The 23,637-nt window shown below is 36.1% G+C and overlaps 1 long non-coding RNA gene across 1 annotated transcript in view; it reads left to right on the top strand.

Annotated features, from left to right (window-relative positions):
* The window catches only part of LOC134666626 (uncharacterized), a 298,176-nt gene that overhangs the window by 165,050 nt on the left and 109,489 nt on the right, over positions 1-23,637 (top strand). The gene's annotated exons all lie outside the window — the stretch shown is intronic.

Genomic DNA, 23,637 nt, shown 5'->3' with positions numbered 1-23,637 from the left:
TCACGATAGTGCAATTGTAGCAGTATCATTTTGGTATAAAATAGCTAGTCACAAACATAACCGATAAACCCAACGAGCAAAATTTTAAACAGAATTGTAAATTTTCAAACTTATTGAGATATCAGATAAAGGTTCCGTTCAAAGTTTCGTACGGCTGGGCATATATCTTATGTTCTCTTCTAATTTCCTAGCTTTAATAAGTTAATTTTAAAGTAGTAGGGACATGATGTTTCAATAACGAAATACTTTTTGCACTTACCGAAAAAGGATTATCTACATCCACTTTAGCGTATGGTATTCCTAAGAAACTATCTATTTTAGTATCTTCCGATTCCACACCTCGGACTAAACCGTTTTTAGTCAGAACCAGCGGATCTATACAAGTCACTGCGCCTACGCAAACAATAATAGCACTAACGTACTTCATGATAGCAGGATATTGAATGATATTTGTAAACGAAAAAACTGTGGTGCCATTCCAAACTCTTATCAGGAGCACAGGAAAAACGATAATTCAGCCCATCTAGTGTTACAGCCATGGGTGCCCAAAAATTCGAATCATAGCAACTAGTAGTTAAGTACCTACACCTATTATTATTTTTATCGGCAGCGCTTACTTGGTCCTAATTAAGAGCCAACAGGAGTGGTCATTTCTCCATACAAACGTACTCCTCGTTTTCCTCCGTGGTTTTTGAAGCTAGAGCAATGATTTTTTCAACACAGATTAATATTGTCAATATCTGTGTCGGACTGTTTTGCTTTTTTCGATATTTTTGTTTTTTAAGGCGCTAGAGCCCTTCAAAAATGGCCAAAATGGCCTAATTGACTATGCCGCAATGAGAGGCGTGGCATTCAAAACTGATATCAATTAGCCAAAAAAAACAAAACGGTCCGACACAGATAATTTCATAATCATTTAGATTTCCAAATTTGGTTACGATTGGTTAAGTTTTGGAGGAGGAAACAGAGGAGTACGAAACCTCGATTTTTGAGATTTTTACGCAGGATTTTTCACCTTGTCCTTATCGCACTACTTTTAGGTGCCGCTTCCGTTAGCGAGACGGGTATATTTACCTAAAATATTTAAAACTCAGCTCCTGTTTCGTCTTAAGCTGCCTAAAGCGAATAAATACTATATACTCAGATCACGCTAATTTCGCACCGACTTGGTACTCTTGGCAGTGAACGTGTACTTAGGTACACGTTAAGGCACAGTTCACTTAGGTATACTTAGGTATACCTGCGACAAACTTAACGTGAACTGATTTTTTTTTATCCCATCATATAATATGCTAGTTAAGTAGGCAACAGAAATAGAAATTGTTAGGGAGCAAAATGTTTTGCTACTTATTCTGTGACAAGCTGAATCATTTCAAGTGTAAAAGTGACAGGTAAAGTGTTAAGATAAATATAAAATATGTCTTTCTGATCTGTATCTTTTACGGCGGTATAAGTACCTACATAGATAAATTCAATCCACAAAACGCGCCCTGATAAAAAATATTGGATTACTTGCTCGTCGCTGTATAGCATCAGTAGTACTTATTTGTATTTTCGCAGGATGTTTGGTTGGGTCGAATAAATGTTATAATAATACATCACTTTACTGCAAAGGCCGAGAAATGGCAATTCTTGGATGAGTTTCGATTTTGTCGGAGGATGCGATGCGAAGCTGAGTTCTACAAAGACGTCGAAACTACGAATTGCTATAACTGCCCCCATACAACCATATCCAGTCGCCGTTACGACGCGGTGTAGACACATCTTGTGTCGACACCGTCTGTTTCGGTCACAATTCCAGTCGCAGAGTCGTCGCCGTGTCGACACAGTTACCAGAAATGGGGAAGGGTCGACACATGACACAAAGTGACATAAAGTGTGGTCGCCGTGTGCACACATTGTTACGAGTTTGCGACTACTTTATGCCAAAATCATTCGTTCATTCGTTCATTTTGTTCCTGTCAAATGGAAACTGTCAGATGGAAAAATAGTTAAATAAAAATAAGTGACATTAATACGCCATCTCTAAAACGGATTACAAGACGTAATTATATATTGTTTGCATTTATATTACAATAGGACTTAAATTATTATGGGGAATTAAACTGCTCGAGTGATTTGATAAACTAAGTGTAATATAATCAACGCGCCACCACATTGTTTTAGTTTAGCCGGAAATGAAATTGTTTACTTCTCAGTGCCTGTGTTCATAACTATATTATTTGAGGCAGTTTTAGTACTTCGATGCGTATACTACACTTAAATAACAGAAATAACGCTTTACATACTACGAAACTTGTTAATTATGATGTATAAATATAGTTTAAGGCTGAGAAATATTGCAGTCACAAAGTAGTCGCAAATGTTTCGACTTTGTGTCGACTCTGTGTAGACACATGACACGCGCTGTCAAAAGTAATAACAAAGTTACTGGATTTGCAAAATGGCTCCTTGTGTTCATTTGTTTTCAGATATTCTCAAAGTGTAAAAATGCCGTGGTCAGAGATGGGACTTAATAGATTAACTGTTTATTCGACTAATTAATGGAATAAAAAAAGTTAATCCTCAAATTTTAATCGCGATTAGTTTAGTCGACCTAACATAGATTGAAATTGAATTAATCTGAATATTAATCGAATAAATTATCGATTAAATCTCGGTTGGAAGTTGACAGGGGGCCATTTTTGTACGTAAAAATAATAGAAATGTCTTGCATGCAGATGGTAGCCAAACACTTTGTCATAAAAGTCGAGATGGGTGTCGATTTATAAGGTTTTAGGGAGTGCCGATTTCGAAAATGATGACCATTTTGGAATCCAAAATGGCGGCCATGCACTATGCCATAAAAGTCATCATGGGTGTCGTTTTATAGGTTTTAGGAGGCGCAGATTTCAAAAATGATGACCATTTTGGATTCCAAGATGGCGGCCATGCACTATGTCATAAAAGTCGTCATGGATGTCGTTTTATAGGTTTTAGGGGGCCCCGATTTAGAAAATGATGACCATTTTGAAATCCAAAATGGCGGCCATGCACTATGTCATAAAAGTCGTCATGGGTGTCGTTTTATAGGTTTTGGGGGGCGCAGATTTAGAAAATGATGACTATTTTGGATTCCAAAATGGTGGCCATGCACTATGTCATAAAAGTCGTCATGGGTGTCGTTTTATAGGTTTTAGGGGGCGCAGATTTCGAAAACGATGACCATTTTGGATTCTAAGATGGCGGCCATGCACTATGTCATAAAAGTCGTCATGGGTGTCGTTTTATAGGTTTTGGGGGGCGCAGATTTAGAAAATGATGACCATTTTGGATTCCAAAATGGCGGCCATGCACTATGTCATAAAAGTCGTCATGGATGTCGTTTTATAGGTTTTAGGGGACGCAGATTTCGAAAATGATGGCCATTTTGGAATCCAAAATGGCGGCCATGCACTATGTCATAAGAGTTGTCATGGGTGTCGTTTTATAGGTTTTAGGGGGTCCTGATTTCGAAAATGATGACCATTTTGGAATCCAAAATGGCGGCCATGCAGTATGTCATAAAAGTCGTCATGGCTGTCGTTTAATAGGTTTTAGGGAGCGCAGATTTCGAAAATAATAACTATTTTGGAATCCAAGATGGCGGCCATGCACTATGTTAAAAGTCGACATGGATGTCGTTTTATTGGTCATGGTCATCATTTTCCAAATCTGCTCTTCCTAACACCTATAAATCAACATCTATGACGGCTTATATGACAAAGTGCACAGCAGACATCTTGGAATCCAAAATGGTCATCATTTTCGAATTCTGCACTCCCTAAAACCTATAAAACGATATCCATGACGACTTTTATGACAAAGTGCATGGCACACATCTTGGATTCCAAACTGGTCATCATTTTCGAAATCGGCACTTCCTAAAACCTATAAAACGATATTCATGACGACTTTTATGACAAAATACGTAGCCGCCATCTTGGATTATAAAATGATCATCGTTTTCGAATTCTGCTCTCCCTAAAACCTATAAATCGACATCCGTGACGACGCAAGTTATGTTTATTTTCAGATCTAACAAATTGCTACAGAATACAAAGGACAAAAAAGAAGCGAGGAGGTAATGAAACAAGCAAAAATACAGATGATTCCTCGACGCAATTGGATGCTTCTTAAATTGAGTCCAGATTTTTTTGTCATAAAAGTTTTTATTTTTCACATATTACTCTCACAAGTTCCGGGACATTTCGACCTTGTAATTTTTTAAGTAAATGTTTTTGTTTATCTATGAGGATCTCACTAGAATAATATAATATAATCAAGATATGTTTATATTTGATGATTGAAATAATAACGCAAAAAAAAATTATATTTGTGTCTTATATTCCTGCCGAAGATTTTTATTTTTCCTTTTCCGTCTACACAAGTTTGGCCAAGTAATAAGAATTTAGGGCTCTCAATTTTATTTTGACTTCTACAACAGTAAAGCTACGAGGCCATGATTGGTATCGTTTTCGTATAAATTCGCAGTACCAAATTTAGTTATGGTATCACATTGACACCATTCCAAAGTAAAAACATATAAACTTATTAAAATACTTTCTTTTAAACTCCTCTTCACGCTTAAACTGCTGAACAGTTTTAATTTAAATTTAGTACACATATATTTTGAGTCCCGAGACAGGACACAATAAGTTATCTCAAAAATCATCCTTTAAAGGTGTGAAATGAGGTGTAGGGGGGAATTCAGAATTGACTTCTTGAAGTTAATACTGTTTAAGTTTAGTTTGAAGTCATGTTTTTTTATCATTTTTAACTAAATCAAAGATGTAGACCATCCCAAATTTAATATAAATCGGTTCAGCGGTTATTGATTTCCCGTATAAATTTCCACACCACTTTTCACACCTTCAAAAGATGATTTTGGTTATAAGATCTATCCTATGTCCTGTTCCGGGACGCAAACTATTTCTATACCAAATTTCAACGAAATCGGTTCAGCGGATAAGCGCCAAGAGGAGTTTAAAAAAAAACTGGCCAAGTGCGAGTCGGACTCGCGTATTAAGGGTTCCGTACATTAAGTCCGACTCGCGCTTGACTGCACATTTCTAATAGGTTTTCCTGTCATCCATAGGTAAAGAACTATTTTGTGTATTCAGACGGACAGACACAGACGCACGAGTGATCCTATAAGGATTCCGTTTTTTGCTTTTGAGGTACGGAACCCTAAAAAGATTTTTTTAAATTTTGTGGAATGGTGTCAATGTGATACCCTAAATGGATTCAGCAACCCAGATTTTTACGAAAACGATACCATACACGGCCTACCACCTTCACTGATGTAGATATATCAAGAAAAATTGAGAGCCCTAAATAAACTTTCAAGAGCGGATATCTCAAAAATTGACTGAATAAACTTGTAACAAATTAAATTAACTTTCATTTTGTATAAGTGGCCATGTCGCTAAGATGCAGTTTCCGAGATATAATCGAAAAACCGGAAAATGGGACCTTCAAAGCCCCCTCTCTTCCCCCCGCTCAAGGGCTACGGCCGGGGACTTTTGATATGTTCACCTCCTAACTTGTCCAAACCAAGTTACAGAGTCAAAAATTGTGTTCCGAGCATTTCCCTCTACAACTTTTTGGAGCATTCGTTGGCTGACCTAAGTAGCTTATTGCATTTCTTTAAAAACTTTTCCGTAAAAGGTTGACGGGTGTTGGATGTTTATATGGTTTTGGTCGATTATTATCATTTGCATCGCCCATGATGACTTACTAGAATTACTTACGAGTACACGAGACACTAATAGTAGTTTGACAAACCTTGGTTTTCAAGAGGTATTTTATATTGACATTTGCTGTCACAAATTTGCTGTCAGATTCAGTCGCAAACCGCACGCAAAGTGCACACAAATGTGTCGACACCTTGTTACGGAAAAGTGTACACACGGCGACGACACTTTGTTTCGAAACAATTCTAGACACATTGTGTGGACTCTGTTACGACACATCTGACATTTAGTTACCACTTTGATGATTCTGCGACTGGAATGGTTATATGGGCCGAGACAGAATAAGTAGTGCTTTTATCCAAACATGCAAAGCAATCCAATAAAAAAACCAATCAATATAAAATAATCCCCATAAAGGATGACTCACGTTAGACCGGGCCGTGTCCGGACCGGAGCTTCCGGCGCTTACTTTTCTATTATATGACATGACGGTTACGTGATGCTTTCCATAGAAAACGATGCACCGGAAGCTCCGGGTCGGACACGGCCCGGTCTAACGTGAGTCATCCTAAAAGGGATAAATTTTGCCTTTGTACTGCCTATCTTGTGCCATAATTGTGTCTTTGTATGTTCTTACAATTTAGATAACATAAGAGTTTATACATATAATGATTTAAAAATCAAGCATCTACCAAATCGAACCTTCCCATGAAAAACTTTAAAAAGAATTATTTATTTCCCTTCTTCATTATTAAAAATCTGCCATGTACTCATAATCTGCAGCGATTGTGGTAGCCCACGCAGTGTAAGTGTTATTTTATACGTCACATTTTCATAGAAGTTTGACTTTAAAATAACACTTGCACTGCGTGGGCTATCAAAATCTCAGCAGACTTTTCTTAGTCTAACTCTACAACTCATACTGTCTAATGATATGAAAGATGTATGATTACACTAGTACGGTCTATGATTTTATTGAGCACTATTACCATACACAACGGTTTTGTAAGGTCATTGATCTCCCTATCTCACTCTATCCTATTGTCAACACTAGACATGTTGAATCAACGAACTGTAAGTTATCTTTAGAAATAAACAACGTTGTTGATTTTCGACACACATGAAAACGAAACAACTAACATCGCAAGTACACGAAGTGCATTTCGCCGTCTGCCGGCAACTTTGTAATAACTCAGCCATGAGCTTTATTTACTTAGTGAAGCGCTGGTGGCCTAGCGGTAAGAGCATGCGACTTTCAATCCAGAGGTCGCGGGTTCAAACCCCGGCTCGTACCAATGAGTTTTTCGGAACTTATGTACGAAATATCATTTTATATGTGCCAGTCGCTTTTCGGTGAAGGAAAACATCGTGAGGAAACCGGAATAATCCCAATAAGGCCTAGTTTCCCCTCTGGGTTGGAAGGTCAGATGGCAGTCGCTTTCGTAAAAACTAGTGCCTACGTCAAATCATGGGATTAGTTGTCAAGCGGACCCCAGGCTTCCATGAGCCGTGGTAAAATGCCGGGATAACGCCCGGAAGAAGAGAGAGAGCTTTATTTACTCAGCTCTTGAACCTAAACCTTAACTTCGGCACAATTGATAAAATATTTCAAATATCTAATAAATGGGTATGCGAGATTACAAATAGTGGCTTTTAAAAAATATATAATCATAATTAAACGATCATTTAATACATTATTTTGCTTTCATAAGTGGTAAGTAGGTAACGGGGTGTTGGGGGTCTGACGCCATAGCTTTTATAAGGGAGGTGGGAGGTAGAATCAGGGAGAGGACCTCTGACGCTCGCGCGGGTTCGTACCTGGTGCAAAGGCTGGCCATCGCTATCCAACGTGATAACGCGGCAAGTATAATGGGCACCTTTGCACCCGGTACAGCCCGCGGAGGCCTTTTAGGTTAAAATATTTTAATATTTAAATATATTTAAGTTACTTTTGTATGATTATTTATGTACCATTAACCTTTTGTATAATAAATTTTAATTAAAAAAAAGCGTTTTCAATAAATAGACACGTCAAGATTGATTAGGTATAGGTTCCTTTTATCTACTCCTAAAAATACGAAGTAATTACTTCGTATTAGTATGTAATTGTATACTAGTGTAATCCGTGAATCAGAATCAGAAATCGTTTATTGCCTAATTAGTGCATGTTTACGTCTTTCGGTTCCCGTATGATTGTGTCAGCTAACTTATGTCTAAAAAGATGTGTAAGCTGAAGATGTCATGTCACAAGTGATGAGTTGTACCTAGATGTTAGTATTTGTGGTTCATATGTAAAGCCGACCACTGACTAACAGGCCGCCGGACGATATCGGCCTGTCAGTTACAACAAAAATTTGACAATTCCGAACAACTGACCGGCCGATATCGTCCGGCGGACTGTTAGTCAGTGGTCGGCTTTATCCGTGAGGCGTGGCCCTTTCCTAGTCTTTACGCATTACCTATCACTATCATTAGCATCCTATATTTTCACCTTTAGATTTACAGTTGCTCAATACCTGATTTTCACCTGGAATCAACGTCAAATCAGTAAGAAACACTGTAATTTTTCTAAGTGGCACTGTACAGAAAAACAATACCCAGGATACTTTATGGCAGAAGTGGCGCCGGGCGGTGGAGTTCCGTCTAGACTTGTGAATCTTCTTCGGGGGTGTGTAAAATTAAATTTAGGAAAATCGCTTTCTTGGTAAAGCATATACCTTCATTCCTAACAAAGTATTAGGAACGTCTGAATTGTACGTTAAGTGATTTAATCATTTAATTTATTTATTTTTTAAATTAGGTACTAATATTTTGCACAGGCTGGTTTGGATATTTTTTTAAATATAAAATTTATGTATGGGTTTGTTCATTCGAAATGTGGGGTGATTGCGTAAATCTCCCATTTTTGCACATTAGTCTTTATTTAAAGATAAAGATGATATATTTCATTTTTATCTTATTCTTGTCAATCACAAACATGTACAGACAACAAAAGCAGAGAAATAGAACATTATGAAATGGAGCAACTCAGCATTTAAACAAAATTAAATGCTAGACTTATACACTAAGCAGATACCTACATATACTTACCATTCACACTGTACTATGAAAAAGTTTAGGTACCTACTAACGGTAAAGTTGAAATTATTAACTAACAAATAAATAAGAATGACAATGAATCTCCTCCTTTCATAAGTCGGTTAAAAATAGGTGTTTTTCAGTTTTAATAAACTGATAACAAAGATAACAAACAAAAAAAAACTATTTAGAAGATAAAAGAAAACATTATGATAAAGCGCTAAATTTTTTTGTAATACATGTAATTGTACCTATTCAGCTTAGCAGTTAGCAAAATAGTTACCACGTATGCACGTAATATACTTATATCCATAGGTACAAAAATTTGTCCTTTTAAAAGGCATTGTGAGCCCGCGGTACACAAGAGTAGCGAACCGTGAAACAAGTGGCAACTCAATTTATCAGCAGCTTGTTACCGCTGTCCGCGATCGCGATAGCAACTGTCCTTTTTACTCCTGGTGTAAGGAACCCATTTCAGCATTATCTTGCAACGTCGCACAGTATCCGGACAGCAACAGTAATCACATTATCTTCGAGCATTTAGGACGGGAGTTCAAAAGTAAAATCCTGGTTACTGTGCCTTAGGTTGTATTTATACCGTTGTTATTTGTACCGGGGATGTTGCGAATATTCGCATTAGTTTCAACATCCACATCTGCATCCGCATCCGCATAAAATCGATGCGGAGCATCCGCATGATGCGGATGTCGACCAAGTCGGTAACAGAAACGTATTAGCGGTGGCGCTGGCGGCGGAAGTGCTAGGTATAATTTATTTCGTCATTATATATAACGAAATCGTCTAGATCCCGAAAAGTCGGCCAAGTTTATTAAATAGTAGAAGTTTATTCAATAAAACGCACCTATATTCTTGCCGAAAACTACACGTTTCGTTTTTTTTAAATAAAAAATGCTAAAAATGTAACATTTAAGTACCAAATCTTGACATCCGCATCCGCATCCGCATCCGCGGATGTGAGGCTTTAAATATCCGCATCCGCATCTGTTTTTTCCTCCTAAGGCCGAAGGTCCTACCTATAGTACTTATTCACTTCGATGAAATTTAAATCATATTCAACGGGAACAGAGTCGCAGTTCCTTTGTTTCGTTCAATTTTCAAACATAACCAAAATCAACTCTATTCCCTTCACTAAAGGTTGTAACTTTAGTGACAAATTCTGGATTTTTGATCCAAGTCATACAAATGAAAAATCCAGAATTTGCCACTGAAGTTTGAACCTTTAGTACAGGGAATAGAGTTGATTTTGGTTTTGTTAGGAGGATATTATGTTTAGGCACCAACGCTTGTTTAGTAGAGGTACTTACATATTTAAGTGCGATATCATTTGAAATAAATGCCATCACGGAATTACGCTTCAGTATGTACTAAGTACTATTAATGTTTACATATTTTGTAGGCAATAGGTATGTCAAATTGAAGTTGTTCTGTTATTGTTAGCTTAATATAATTTCAATTAGGTACCATGGATGATAAATTTAACAGTATAACTATTATAATATATAAACACAATTACTTAAGTTTGCTATTGTAATACTTACTAAGCAATCAGTACTTACATCAGAAAATGGATAATCATCGCTATTTTACAAAGTTATGTCTCACACTCGGTCGTCGAGTTAGGTATACATACCTAACTCGTACATAATTCTAAACAAATAGAGATTACTCTTAGCGATAAGACCGTTTTATATAGCATAATTTCTGTAAAAATATTTCTCATAATGTCGATATCCGAAGCGGTCCTCCGCTATCCTCTTAAGGTACTCACTGCTAAAGTCATTATAAATGAACGTTCCGGTTAGGGTACAAAAGTTCCAAGTTCTTATTGATTAAGCAACCAAACCCAATCGCTAAACTTAAGTGGCAGTGGGCGGGACACATTGCCCGTAGAACCGATGGCCATTGGGGCGGAAAGGTTCTTGAGTGGCGACCACGTACCGGAAGGCGCAGCGTGGGTAGACCCCCCACAAGGTGGACTGATGACCTGGTAAAGGCCGCGGCAGTCCGCTGGATGCGGGTGGCGCAAGACCGGTCATTGTGGCACTCTTTGGGGGAGGCTTAAGTAATTATGTCCAGCAATAGACGTCCTCTGGCTGATATGAAGATGATGAACCAAACCCAACAATTTGATATCCATGTACCTACGTTACCTATATTGCTATACATTTTATCAATAAGTAAAATTGCCAAGTAATTTACGTTCACGTAAACAGGACACCTTTGTACCTATATTATTTATTTAGTTAGTATTAATTGAATAGGTTTAAATTTATCCATGATCCTCAATTTAAACAGTTCTAGTACCCATAGTCGGTACACAAAATGTGTAGGTATACCGATTATCATTTACATGAGTTGTAAGTACATCAATTTTATTAGTCTCATGGATAAGGTTGACTTGTTGTACAGTAGACGCTGTTTTGAGGGAACCAACTCGAGCAAGCCCGCGCCGCAGGAAGGATCTTACTGAGGTTCATAAGTAACCGACGTGTATCTGAAAAGATTACGACGTTACTTTATATTTACTAGTTAAAGTCAATACGGATATAAGTGGGACATATAGATAAGTGGAGCTGGCTTTCCGATTGGGGTGTTAGTGTTTAGTCTTTACACCATAAATTTTAATTTGGCTAACCGAAATAATTGTCATATACGAAGGAAAATATTACCAAGGCCTTCAGTCTCCAAGGCTATACACAATAAATAGGGTTTAAATAATAGTATACATGTCTACTTGAAATAACACAAATTAAAATAATGTCATAGAAAATAATTAAATTTGTTCTTAGAGTTTTAGATTTGCTGTTTCAGTTTTGAACTCATAAAAAGGTCGTTTAAATACGCCAAAATTATGGAGCCATATTATGATTATTTTGGTACCTACTTATGATATTATCTAATTTTGTCAGTAATTGTAAATTTTGATGTTAAGTGTAAATTTTATACATTATGTGTGTATAGCCATACGTATATTTTTATAATACTGTATTGTAAATGTACCTACTTACCAAAGTTAATATCTGTTACTGGAACCCCGACTGTTAAACAAATAAGTAGGCTAATAAGCAAGAAACACACCTTCATTGTTACGTACACCTTCTGAATGACGATTCAATGATCGATTAAATTCAGAAGGTATATAGGCTCATAAACTGCCAATCTTTCGTATCAGTACCAATACCAAGGTAAATATTTTCTCTAACCATACTCCATACGAATCTCTTAGACGAGTTTCATTGCTTGGTTATCAAGGAAAACGCAATCAAAATTCGCGATAACTCAGCAATCAATGAGTTTATTCGAACATTCCAAATGTCGATTACAAAATTAGTGTAAACATTTAATATAGCCTACTAAAATCAATTACTTCCCTAAACGATAACAAGGCATAATTAAGAAACAGCTGAACGTTATTTTAATTACAAATACTTAACTATCCTAGGTACCCCAAGGGCCTATTTTTGATTTAAGCTAGTTATTAATTTATTTTAGTAATACCACTGTGTATATCTTGTTTGTAAATAAATTTCATCTTATACTTCGTTTTTGTTACCATTAGAAATTAGGTAAACAATCTTGATGTGTCTTTTAATTGAAAAACACATTTTAAAAATAAGTTATGACAAATATGTGACAATTATCAATCTAATACGATCATTTATATTCTTCTGCTTTCATAAGTAATAGTTATTGATTTTTAAAAAGCGTTTTTCAATTAAAAGGCATGCCAAGATCGCTTACCTTCTTTGAAGTTCTTTCTAATGCTAAAAAAAAAACTATAAATTATTTAAAAAAAAAATTTTCGTCTTAACTGACTTCGATAAGGTTATCACTTGGTTGAGTAGGTATGTAGTATTTAATTTGTACCTACCTGTCCATAATCTGATTATAATAGTTCGCCAGAGATGCTTTTAATTAACTAGTATAGTCCATCTGTATAGGTATTTCATTATGTACTTAGATACTTATGGCATGGCAGTTGGCCAAGGTCCCAATGAATTGCGAAGTCGAATTTCGTCTAAGATTATATTTACTATATAAGTAAACGTACTGGTGCTCGACGCGGTCCCAGTATATGTCATCTTGAAACTTAATCATTATCAATATAGGTGACAGCAAAGTGTCATCTATTGGGCATTAGCATGTCGAGCACTAGTACGTTTACCTTATTAAAAACTCAGGTTTCAATAGCTGAGGTAGATGAAAACTGAAAACAGGTATAATTTAATTTAAATAAAAATTTTAGCGGTAAATAATAATACTTCTTTACTCCTAAGTATTAATAGTAATCTTAGCTAATACAAAATTTAGGTTTTATAGGAAATTGTTCGTTTCTCTACTCTGATACTCCGCCCATTTTTCCCTATGAACTTTTAATAATAAATAGAAAATATTAATAGCCATTACAGTGAAAGCGTAACAAAAACAAAACACCATCATATCGTTTAAGGATAAATCTGAAATTTTGTACACCTGGACCATCATGGGCGCGTACATTACCATCCCTGTACATATAAAAGCAAATGTTGCTAAAATAATACGTTTGCATTCACAGGGGCCACTAGTTGTACACAAAGCATATAATACTCTTACATAAATTAAAAAGTTAAGTAGAACCAACACCATACACACGTAACTGATGTATTCAATTTTAGTGAAATATCCAATAGTTATCCAAACACCAGGCAGCAGCCAACAGGAAACAGTCGATTTTATATAAATGTGTTTAATATCATGTTTGAATACTTTTGCGAATTCAAAATAAAACATACCACTGACCACAATTAACCAATGAGTGAAAACCATGAAGATATAACATATAACATGATTGAACACATCGGCTTTCTTTTGAGCAAATATTCCAGCAAGAAACGCAGTATTGGCCAGAAGTAAATTCAGGAATGCGTAATGCCTAAACACCCGGTAACTGGGAATCAGGTACCAAAAAATAAGTCCAAACAGTACACTCGCTGTCGAAATTGAGGTCACGACAATGAAAGTTAAAGTCAGAAAAATGGACTTCAACATTTCACTTATATCATTGCAAGTAGAATGTCCCGGATCTTCAGAGCAAAGAAGCTCTAAATTTTTGATATCAGTCCCTTTATGGTAATCCATTTCACTACACTTTAAATGCTACTATTAACTGAACAACGTATGTTCGTTCTACAGTATTAAAAACAAATGACTAGCGTATTGTAATTAAACGTCTCGTTTTCCTTATTTGCCGGTCAATATCATTTCGAGCTCTATTTTGCCAATGCTAAAACCTAAATAAATTGAATCCTCAGGTCAATTCGAATCTATTACACTGACATCAGAATATCTAAATGAAGTAATTTGGCTATCGTGCTTTTTCTTCGTACTTCAGTACATGCCTGTATTAGGCGCAAACAAGACGCATCAGACGCACGATATTTAAATGACATCAGTGTGATGAATTCTGAGGTCAGTGTACGTTCGAAATGGCTGGATTGTCGTCCCTTTTATTTCCACTTCAGTATATGAGCCCAATATTGAATAGGTATGAATTGAATGATAATAATAATTGGCACGGAATTAACGTGTAATACGGCGCGATTCGGGAAATGAAATAGAGATGCACTAGATAAGATATAGTAAAGATATGTGACGTTCCACGGCAAAAGGTACCATTGCCCCGACTGAATATTGGAGCGGCGTTAATAATAAGCGTAAGCGCCAGCCGCCATAAGGTACCTTTTTCCGTGGAACGTCACATATCTTTACTATTTCATATCTAGTGAATGTCTAACGGCGCGATATCTTAAAGTTCGAATCGCGCCGATACTCTTTGCAGAATATGTAGGTACATACGAGTACATATTATAACCTAACCGATAATGACACGCAATACGGTAAAACCATGCGCATCACCATCACACAAGGAAATATATATATAAAAGAATCCACATTCCTAATTAGGTACTTAGGTACAAATAAGAATAAGAATAAGAATAAGAATAAGAATAAGAGATGTAAATAAGCCTTCATGTTTCAGTTACGAGTATATAAAAGCACCAACTGCCGTATTCGGACTTCAAGATATTCACAAGAGACGACACGTACTAGATTCATTCTAGATACGTTATAGTTTAGATATCAACTAGTTCTCTTTTGCAACGCAATTCGGGCAACCAATGTCACTTTTACGTTAGATAGACTAAGATATCTATTAGATGTGAATTGGATCTCTAAGTCATATCCTGTGGAAATCGTTCAAGAGTATCTCCAGAATCGCGCAAATGTCAAATTTGACAGGTTAGATCTTAAACATATCGTTATCGTATCTTGGTGATGTCTAAAAGATATCTAATAGATGTCTATTTCAAAATCGGAATCGGGCCCCTAGTGGCAGGGCGGTAAGAGCGTGCGACTTTCAATCCGGAGGTCACGTGGGTGCAAACCTCGGCTCGTGCCAATGAGTTTTTCAGTACCTACTTATATACTTACACAATATCATTTGATATTTACATTGTCGCTTTTCGGTGAAGGAAAACATCGCGAGGAAACAGGAGTAATCTCAATAAGGCCTAGTTTACGCTCTGGGTTGGAAGTAGGGAATGCAAATCGGTTACTTTCGGTTATTTTTTGTATGGATATAATCGGTTTTTAACCGAAACCGCGGTTATTTCCATACAAAAAATAACCGATTTGCATTCTCTAGTTGGAAGGTCAGATGGCAGTCGCTTTCGTAAAAACTAGTGCCTACGCCAATTCTTGGGATTAGTTGCCAGGCGGACCCCGAGCTCCCGAGCCGTGGCAAAATGCCGGGAACCAACAACCGAGGAAGATGTTTCAATTAAGCAACATATATTTCAGAATATACTTGTCTTATAGGTGTGTATAATGACGACAGGACAAGGAGGTCTCAAGACGAACCGGAAGTGCCTGGAAGAGCTATTGGTCTATGAAGGAGCAAATGAAGGGGAGCTTCCCTATATCTTTAAAAAGAAAGCTCATGGACATGTGCATTCTTCCCATCCTGGTCTACGGAGCGCAGACTTGGTCTTGACAAAAGTTCACAAATCTGTTGTCCAATCTCGTGCTCGTCATACCACTTATGTATCCCGTTTCTTCAGCCTCTGCCGCCTGGCATTTCTAAGACCCAGATGTCTGTAGTCATGATAGCAGCCCGAACAGACCGCCGATACCTCGACCTGTAATCAATATGCTCCCCTTCCGAACCGTATTGACGAACCGCCTCTTGTTGTCCGCCGTACTCCGCTTCGTTATTTTCCTAGCGAACAAAGACTCTTGTGTATCGGGCCGTATTCCAAAGTTATTTAGAACGAGCCAATCTTCGTAATTAATCGGCTCAGTCTCATTCATTGTGACGTATTGCTGGAACAAGTCCCTCAAGATATTTTGTTCATCTTTCAGAAATGAATGAAATGAATACTTTTCGGGATTTATTGTCCCCGAGTCGACGCCAGTTTGGTACAATTTGCTGCTGTTTGCAGATACGTCATTTCCGTCTAGAAATAGGTAGGTAATTGCAGTTACACACGCATAGAATTGAGTTAAAAGGTCTAAAAAAAATTTAAAATTCGACATATGAGCAGACCCAGTACACTTACCAGGAGTTTAAAGGGTGACTCATGCTAGAACGGTCGGGGCCCGGGACGTGGCTTCTGACACTTTATCCTATGACAGCTGATCGGTGATCACGTGATGCTTTCATAACTGAAGTGTCGGGCGCCCCGGCCCGGGGCCGGACCGTTATAGCGTGCGTTATCCTAGACGTAGCTCTACTATTCGCTTTGTTGGCAGTTGAAAGCGAAAGATCTACGCAAAATAGCGGTGACTCGCCCATTATCGTTAACGATCTAAAGAATAACATTGCCAATTTAACAAGATAATTAGAAAACAAAATTAATTTTGATTAACCTGATCTCAATTATTTTGTCATTAAAGTCTATCAATTATACAACCTTCCTTTTATGTTCATAAATGTGAAGATTACTAGAATTGTTTTGAATGATGCACGGTTAGTTTCACTAGACTTGTTTAACCGTGAACAAGATAGGCACCTAATGTAACTACGTCAAACTTTCTGAAACCTGGCCCGAAATAACTCAGAAATAAATATTCACGGAACGGCAGCCATTCATTCTATGTTGCAATGCTGCAAATTTGGTTAAAACTTAGTTTAGCACACATAATATGAAACTTCTGACCACAATTCGCTTGCGCTTAGAAATGTTGAAATATTATGCGAGCGAGACCGATTTATGATCAATTTACTATGAACTTCTGATGTTCCATGTTAACGAAATTGGTAAAAAAGGCACACTTAGTTAATTCATTGCCATTTAGTCCTACCATTGTATGCCCGTTGCTTAGTCACAGATTTTATAAGTCTTTCAAAACCTATAGATCGTTCGTTTCTTGATAATGTGAATGTTTTCGTAAAAAATTGATCCGAAACCCCAAAAAATCTCTCCCCTCTGTTCTAAACCGTGGGTCCAAAAAGAACAATACATAAAAGTGAGCCTTTTTTAAGAATTTTTATTAAAGCCGCTAAAATTTTCTCTTCTTAGTAGTAAATACATAAACTGCTTCATTTCACTTGTTACGTGCATTTAGTATTCACAACAATACACTATTATTTTTGAGCCGTCGTGTAAAAGCCCCCTTTTATGTTGTTTAGGTACCTATTTTTACTAACGGAACACTATGATACCTGATCCTGAAAATGGGCCGACAACAATTATGTTACCCTTGAAAAAATAAAAAATATCGTGCGTTCAAGCCTCGTTTCCGCCTGGTAGAGAAAAAACTGCTCATAAAAAATAAAAAATAGGTACCTACATTGACAAGAAAAGGAGTACTGATTATGCATTTAATTATTTCTTTGGAAGTCAGGATCGGGATTAAACTGTAATATTTATCCATGTTTTTTTTAATTTATAAAACTATTAGTAAGATTTACATATATTAATTATGGCGTGATGGAACCGAAGTCAGCTATCGATTGCAGAGAAACATTTGCAGGTACTTCGCATGCATACACCGCCAGTTTTGCCCCTGGTCAAACAGAGGTCTTCACAGTTGTATCGGCAATGGGACTTCTTCTGAAGTGCTGTAACCCCTGCAACAAATTAATATAACTGATAGAGGATTTATTTTTTTAAATCACGTTTTTATATGTAGGGGAGACCGAGGTGAGTTTTGACAGAGGAGAGTTGTGACATTGTCGATTTTTTGGAATCTAATAACTGTTCGTGAGCTCGCAACAGTGTGCGTTTGTTAGCTCGCAACTTGAACTAACAAACGCGTGCTATTGCGACCTAGTTTTTAGTTAATAGATTCCAAAAAATCGACAATGTCACAACTCTCCTCTGTCACAACTCACCTCGGTCTCCCCTACTCATGGACGAATTTTTTTTTAACAAATTTTGTAATAATTTACTTTAAAAGGTGCATTATTTTTTTTTGAGTTCCTCTAAATTAGTGGATGAGTATATTTGAATAACCGAAAAAGCCTTCAGAAATATCAGATTTGGCGATACCTCTATATAATATCATCTCAATTCTGGAATAAATTTGTCTTTACCCATAAAGGTACCTTTTACTTGCGACTGACCGAATTAAAACCGCAAGTAGTATAACAGTTTCCGCGACTTTCGTCTCGATTCTGAAAATGTACTAGATCTCTACTAGACCTCAACAAGTTACGATATGGATAATTTAAAGATATTTGTAAGATAGAATTTGACGTTTCCGCGATTTTGGAGGTCCTCTTGAACGATTTCGACAAGATAGATATGTCAAATTTGACGTTTCCGCGATTCTGGAGGCCCTCTTGAACGATTTCGACAAGTTATGACTTAGATATCCAAGTCACATCTAGTCGATATCTAATGTAAATCTAGTTGATCTCTATATCGTTTCTAGATCTTGTCATTATCTCGTTTGCCGAATACGTGTGTTTTTACTCTGACGCACTTTTCCCCTTCTTTAGTACAATCAGCAGCAGAAGTTGCTAAGCGGGCCAACTGTTGTAAATTATCTTGAGGCGACTTTATTAGATCGAGTCAAGGTAATTTTGAACACCTCGTACGCTTAGCAAGTTCTGCTGATGACAGTACTATTATATTCACTTTCAGTACAAAAAGGTGTCTATTTCCAAGTTTTAAACTAACTGTGCCCGTTATTCCAGTATATTTTTTAGTATACCTATTTTTAAGTCGAGTAACAAACATCCAATCATGATCATACTCGCCACTCGTAAAAAATATATCGAAATTAGGTAGGTAATTTACGAATTAAATATATGGGTAGGTACATACCTTGGAAGTAAACAAACACTAAAAACACCGCAATACAAATATTCATCACACGACTATATTTCATGGCTTAAAGCATCTAATAATTCTTATCGTTCTAGTAAGAGAGAGAACCGTACACCTACTAGTAATTATTTTCTTAACACTTAGGAACGAGCAAGATGCAAATACTTTTCTAGGTACACATTGTTTACTTTTAAAAGGACGTAAGATTTAAATAATCAAGCGAAACATACGCTTTTCTAGATAATTATAGTATCACAATAAACCTGTTGTTAGTTCACGTGGTTCGATTATTGACGCATTAATGAAAAAATTTTTAGCGAATCTAATTATGTGATAACATTTTATTTTTAATTTGAACCTTACAGTGCAAGAAATATGACTGATTTTAGAATGCTATGTCGTTAAGGCCTTGCAGAAAGGGAATGCAGTTATGAGCTAGGGCCTATTGAAATTAAGAAGTCATTTTTATGTACAAATTGGTATTTACCAAATTAGTATGCATTATTAACTACTTAATACTTAAAGACAGTTTTCATAATCTCAATTTTGCATTCAAATAAGGATAATTATTTCGCTCAGAGAAGCACAACTGGTTGCATCGCTCAAGTGATTACCACCACCCCACCACCTTAGTACCTTTATATCTTTCTACTTCTTTCCCTTTCTAGCCAATTTTTAGTGTATTTTTCCTATTCTTGTTTATGTAATACAATAATGTTTATCGTATAAATGATGTATGTATTTATATCCTTAGGTAGTTACATGTTGCTGCATTTGACACCATCTCTTCACTTCGTCCTATCACCTATTCAAAGGTTAACTGGAAGAGATCCTTCAGAAGGACGTTCACCTTTGTACTTCACTTTTCCTAATTGAATGTTACTTTTAATGTATTTTTGTACAATGGTTTACTACTCCTATTATTATTATTAGGTACCTATGTGACTAAAAATGTTTTTCATCACACTTGCTCGGAAAAGATGTATTTACACGTAGGGCTTGCGGGCGGGAAATTGAAATTTTCGCCCTAGGGCGGAAAAAATCTTTTCCGAGCAAGTGTGATGAAAAACACTTATTTACACGTAGGGCTTGCGGGCGGGAAATTGAAATTTTCGCCCTAGGGCGGAAAAGTGTTTTATACAGAAGTTTGTTTTTATTAATTCTCCTTTTTTTCCTTACAAGTGTGATGAAAAACATTGTGTGTGCCACGGGCGGTAAAGAAATTCCGAACTCGTGAACATTTTAAGCCCTCGCTTCGCATCGGGCTTAAAATTGACACTCGTTCGTAATTTCTTATTTCCCGCCCTTAATACACAATGTACTATTACATGTTCCTAAAATGTATTTTCGATTGTATTTTAGCATAATAGCTGGTTTGTTACTGCACACCGTTGTATGGGGACCTTGCACTTTGAGACTATGCACTGAAACTTGGCACAGTTGATTGTTAGCTGGTCTTGAGCAGAAACAGACCGGGAGCCGAAGAGAGCCACCTCTCATTTAGTGGGGGGGAGGGGGGAAGTTCGACGCTGCCGCGCTTCACTTGGAGCAATATTTCTCTAAAACTATACTTATTAGGGCATGTAATATATCATTTTCGGATAAATTGAGGATGAGAAATCTAGTTTTGGAACAAAAACAATGCACTTTCTAACAAAAAAAAAGCATAAAGTAGAAAAGATTAAAAAACGTGTTTTTGATTTTTTCATAGTTACCAATTTTTTTTTTAAGTGTAGCAGTAATCTGAAAACAAATATACAGTCATAAAGCTACACTTATTACGTTTAAGAAAATATATAGTTTATTATACAAAACTTTTGATAAATGGGTGATAAAAAATAATATTAAGCGTGGGTCAGAGTGATCTCAATACAAAATATTATGAATGTGGGAAAGTTACTTATAATTTGTTCTACAATCGTTTATTGTTCTTGTTTTTCGTAAATAACTCGTAAACGGTAGCCCACAGCAAAAAAATATCTTTTACGTAAATAATCTGTTTCAGATTTCTTATAAAATAATTGCAACTTTTTTTCGCTACCATCAATATTAAAAAAATATATTGAAGGAAGAAAATAAATACTTAGGTCCCCTTTTTTAGTAATTCGTAAATAACTCGTAAACGATGGCCAATAGCAAAAAATATTTTATTACATGAATAATTTACATAAAATTTCCTACAAAAAAGGTTATTCAAACTTTTTCGCTAGGGTCAATATTTAAAAAGAGGACCTTAGAATTTACTTTCTCTCTTTAATATCGTTTTTAATATTGACCCTAGCGAAAAAGTTTGAATAACCTTTTTGTAGGAAATTTTATGTAAGTTATTCATGTAATAAAAATTTTTGTGCTATTGGCCATCGTTTACGAGTTATTTACGAATGACTAAAAAAGGGGACCTTATAATTTATTTTCTCCCTTAATTTTATTTTTAAATACTCATCCTAACGAAAAAAAGTTGCACTTATTTTATAAGAATTCTGAAGAATATTAATTTACTTACTTACCTACTTACTGTTGATTGTAGTAGTTTAAAGTACCAGAAGAAACTGTTACAGTTAATCTACAAACACTATCTTTTATTTTATTCCAAAACTCCCTTATATGTTCGACTGTTCGTAATTACCCCGCCTACCCCTAACGGTTTCGTTAGGGGTAGGCGGGGTAATTACCGCTTGGCCGTACCATAAAAAATCAAAACAATCTCATCAAACATAATAATAATAGAGCGTTATTTTTAACGTTTCTTTCATGTTGACTGATGCCAATTTTATTTAGGCAGTGCTTGAGATGTCCTTTAATTTTGTATTCACTTGAAGCAGAAGGTGGGCACGCAGCTCAGATCAAAGGTTTCTTTTTTATCTGGATCGTTACGCCGCCACGTTAGCCCCGATTTTTCCAAGAAACCTTTCTTTGTTTTTTTAAATGATTTATTAGTATAATATTCCTTGTAAGTAATAATATAATTGTAACGTAAAAGTTAAGATTTAGGGAATGTAGGTACGATTAAGACTTATTTAAAATATATTTACAAATTAATATATCCTATAGGGGAGACTAAGGAAGGTTTTTGACAATTTTTACTTTAACCGAAATAGGGATCTCATCAACAAAGCATACCATCACTATGAATTTCATAATAATGTGTAGCTTAATTCATAGTTTTCCAAATCCTTTTACGAATATGAATAAAAGTATTTATAGTCTTAGAGAAATTATATCAAAACCAAAACAACTCCCCGTGCCACAACTCTCAAACATATCAAATGAAAGGGTTTGTTGTGACAATGTCAAATATTTTATTTTCTTGTTAAGTTACTTATGACAATAGGCATAAATGTATGATTTCCGGACCCTTATCTATCTCCAAAACTAACAGTGTTACTTTCTCATTCATAATATTGGTACCCGGATTTATGGGTATGACTTACGAAATCATTTTTCTATTTACAGTCATAAATTTCATTAAAAAAACTACTTTAATAAGGAAACCGACTTCAAAAATATATTATACTTATCAATATTATCCCTTTATTTGAGCTAACAACAGATAGGTTCAAAACCGGTGCCAAGCTAAATCTAAAAACCTTAACACTCTGTCAAATCGAATGCCAAGCCTGACTGTCCATTAGTGGTTTACTTTTCAAGATTGGAATCTGAATCCACCAAAATTTGAGGAGTTTTCTCAATTCCTCATGGAACCCATCATACCAACTGGACCTTAAAAATGTTTCTAAATTAATATAATAATGATATATACCTATGTACCTATGCCTGTAAACATTTGAGAAGCTCTTGCAATTTCTCTTGGATCCCATCATGAGAATTGGGTTTTGACAAAAATGAGACCAAGTTAAAATACGAGTAGTAGGTACCTACATACTACCTATTGAAAACAAAATAAATCAAACTCAGTTCAGAAATGACGGAGTTCTGAGGTCTATAACATGCATGCGGTCGAATTTGTAATCTCCTCCTTTTTTGAAGTCGGTTAAAAAAAATCAGTGAGTATTCTCGTCACGCGTGCATTCTTAGCGTTGAGCTAAAAGGAGGCTCGCGCAATCTCGTGGGAAATTTGAAACTGTCCTGAAACCTGAAACACAGCAATGTGAATGACGATAAAGGAACTATGTTAAAAGGCAAGTCACAATTGAAGAGAGCAGGAATCTTAAAGGTGACAGTCCATTTCCAACGACAGCTGCATTAAGGTGTATTCGGGTAATACCGAATGTCAGATAATTCCGAAATTCAGATGAAAATCACCGTTAATTCCATCATAATAAAAGTTTCTTTTCGGAATTATCCGACAGTTTTCGACATTCGGAATTACCCGAGTAAACCTGTTCATTTTACTATGGAAATTGACAATGGCAGCGACGCGTTCAGTACCGGTAGTGCAGCTGCGGTTAGAAATGGAATGTTACCATAAGTCAGAGCCAGAAATGCTATATATTTGTGTTTTGTGTAATAAAGCTTAAATAAATATACTATGAGTTTCTCTGTATTCT

Source organism: Cydia fagiglandana, chromosome 8 (genome assembly GCF_963556715.1).
Source record: "Cydia fagiglandana chromosome 8, ilCydFagi1.1, whole genome shotgun sequence".
Classification (NCBI taxonomy): domain Eukaryota; kingdom Metazoa; phylum Arthropoda; class Insecta; order Lepidoptera; family Tortricidae; genus Cydia; species Cydia fagiglandana.
The sequence above is the reverse complement of the archived record's forward strand: the minus strand, read 5'-3'. Positions and strand labels throughout refer to the sequence as shown.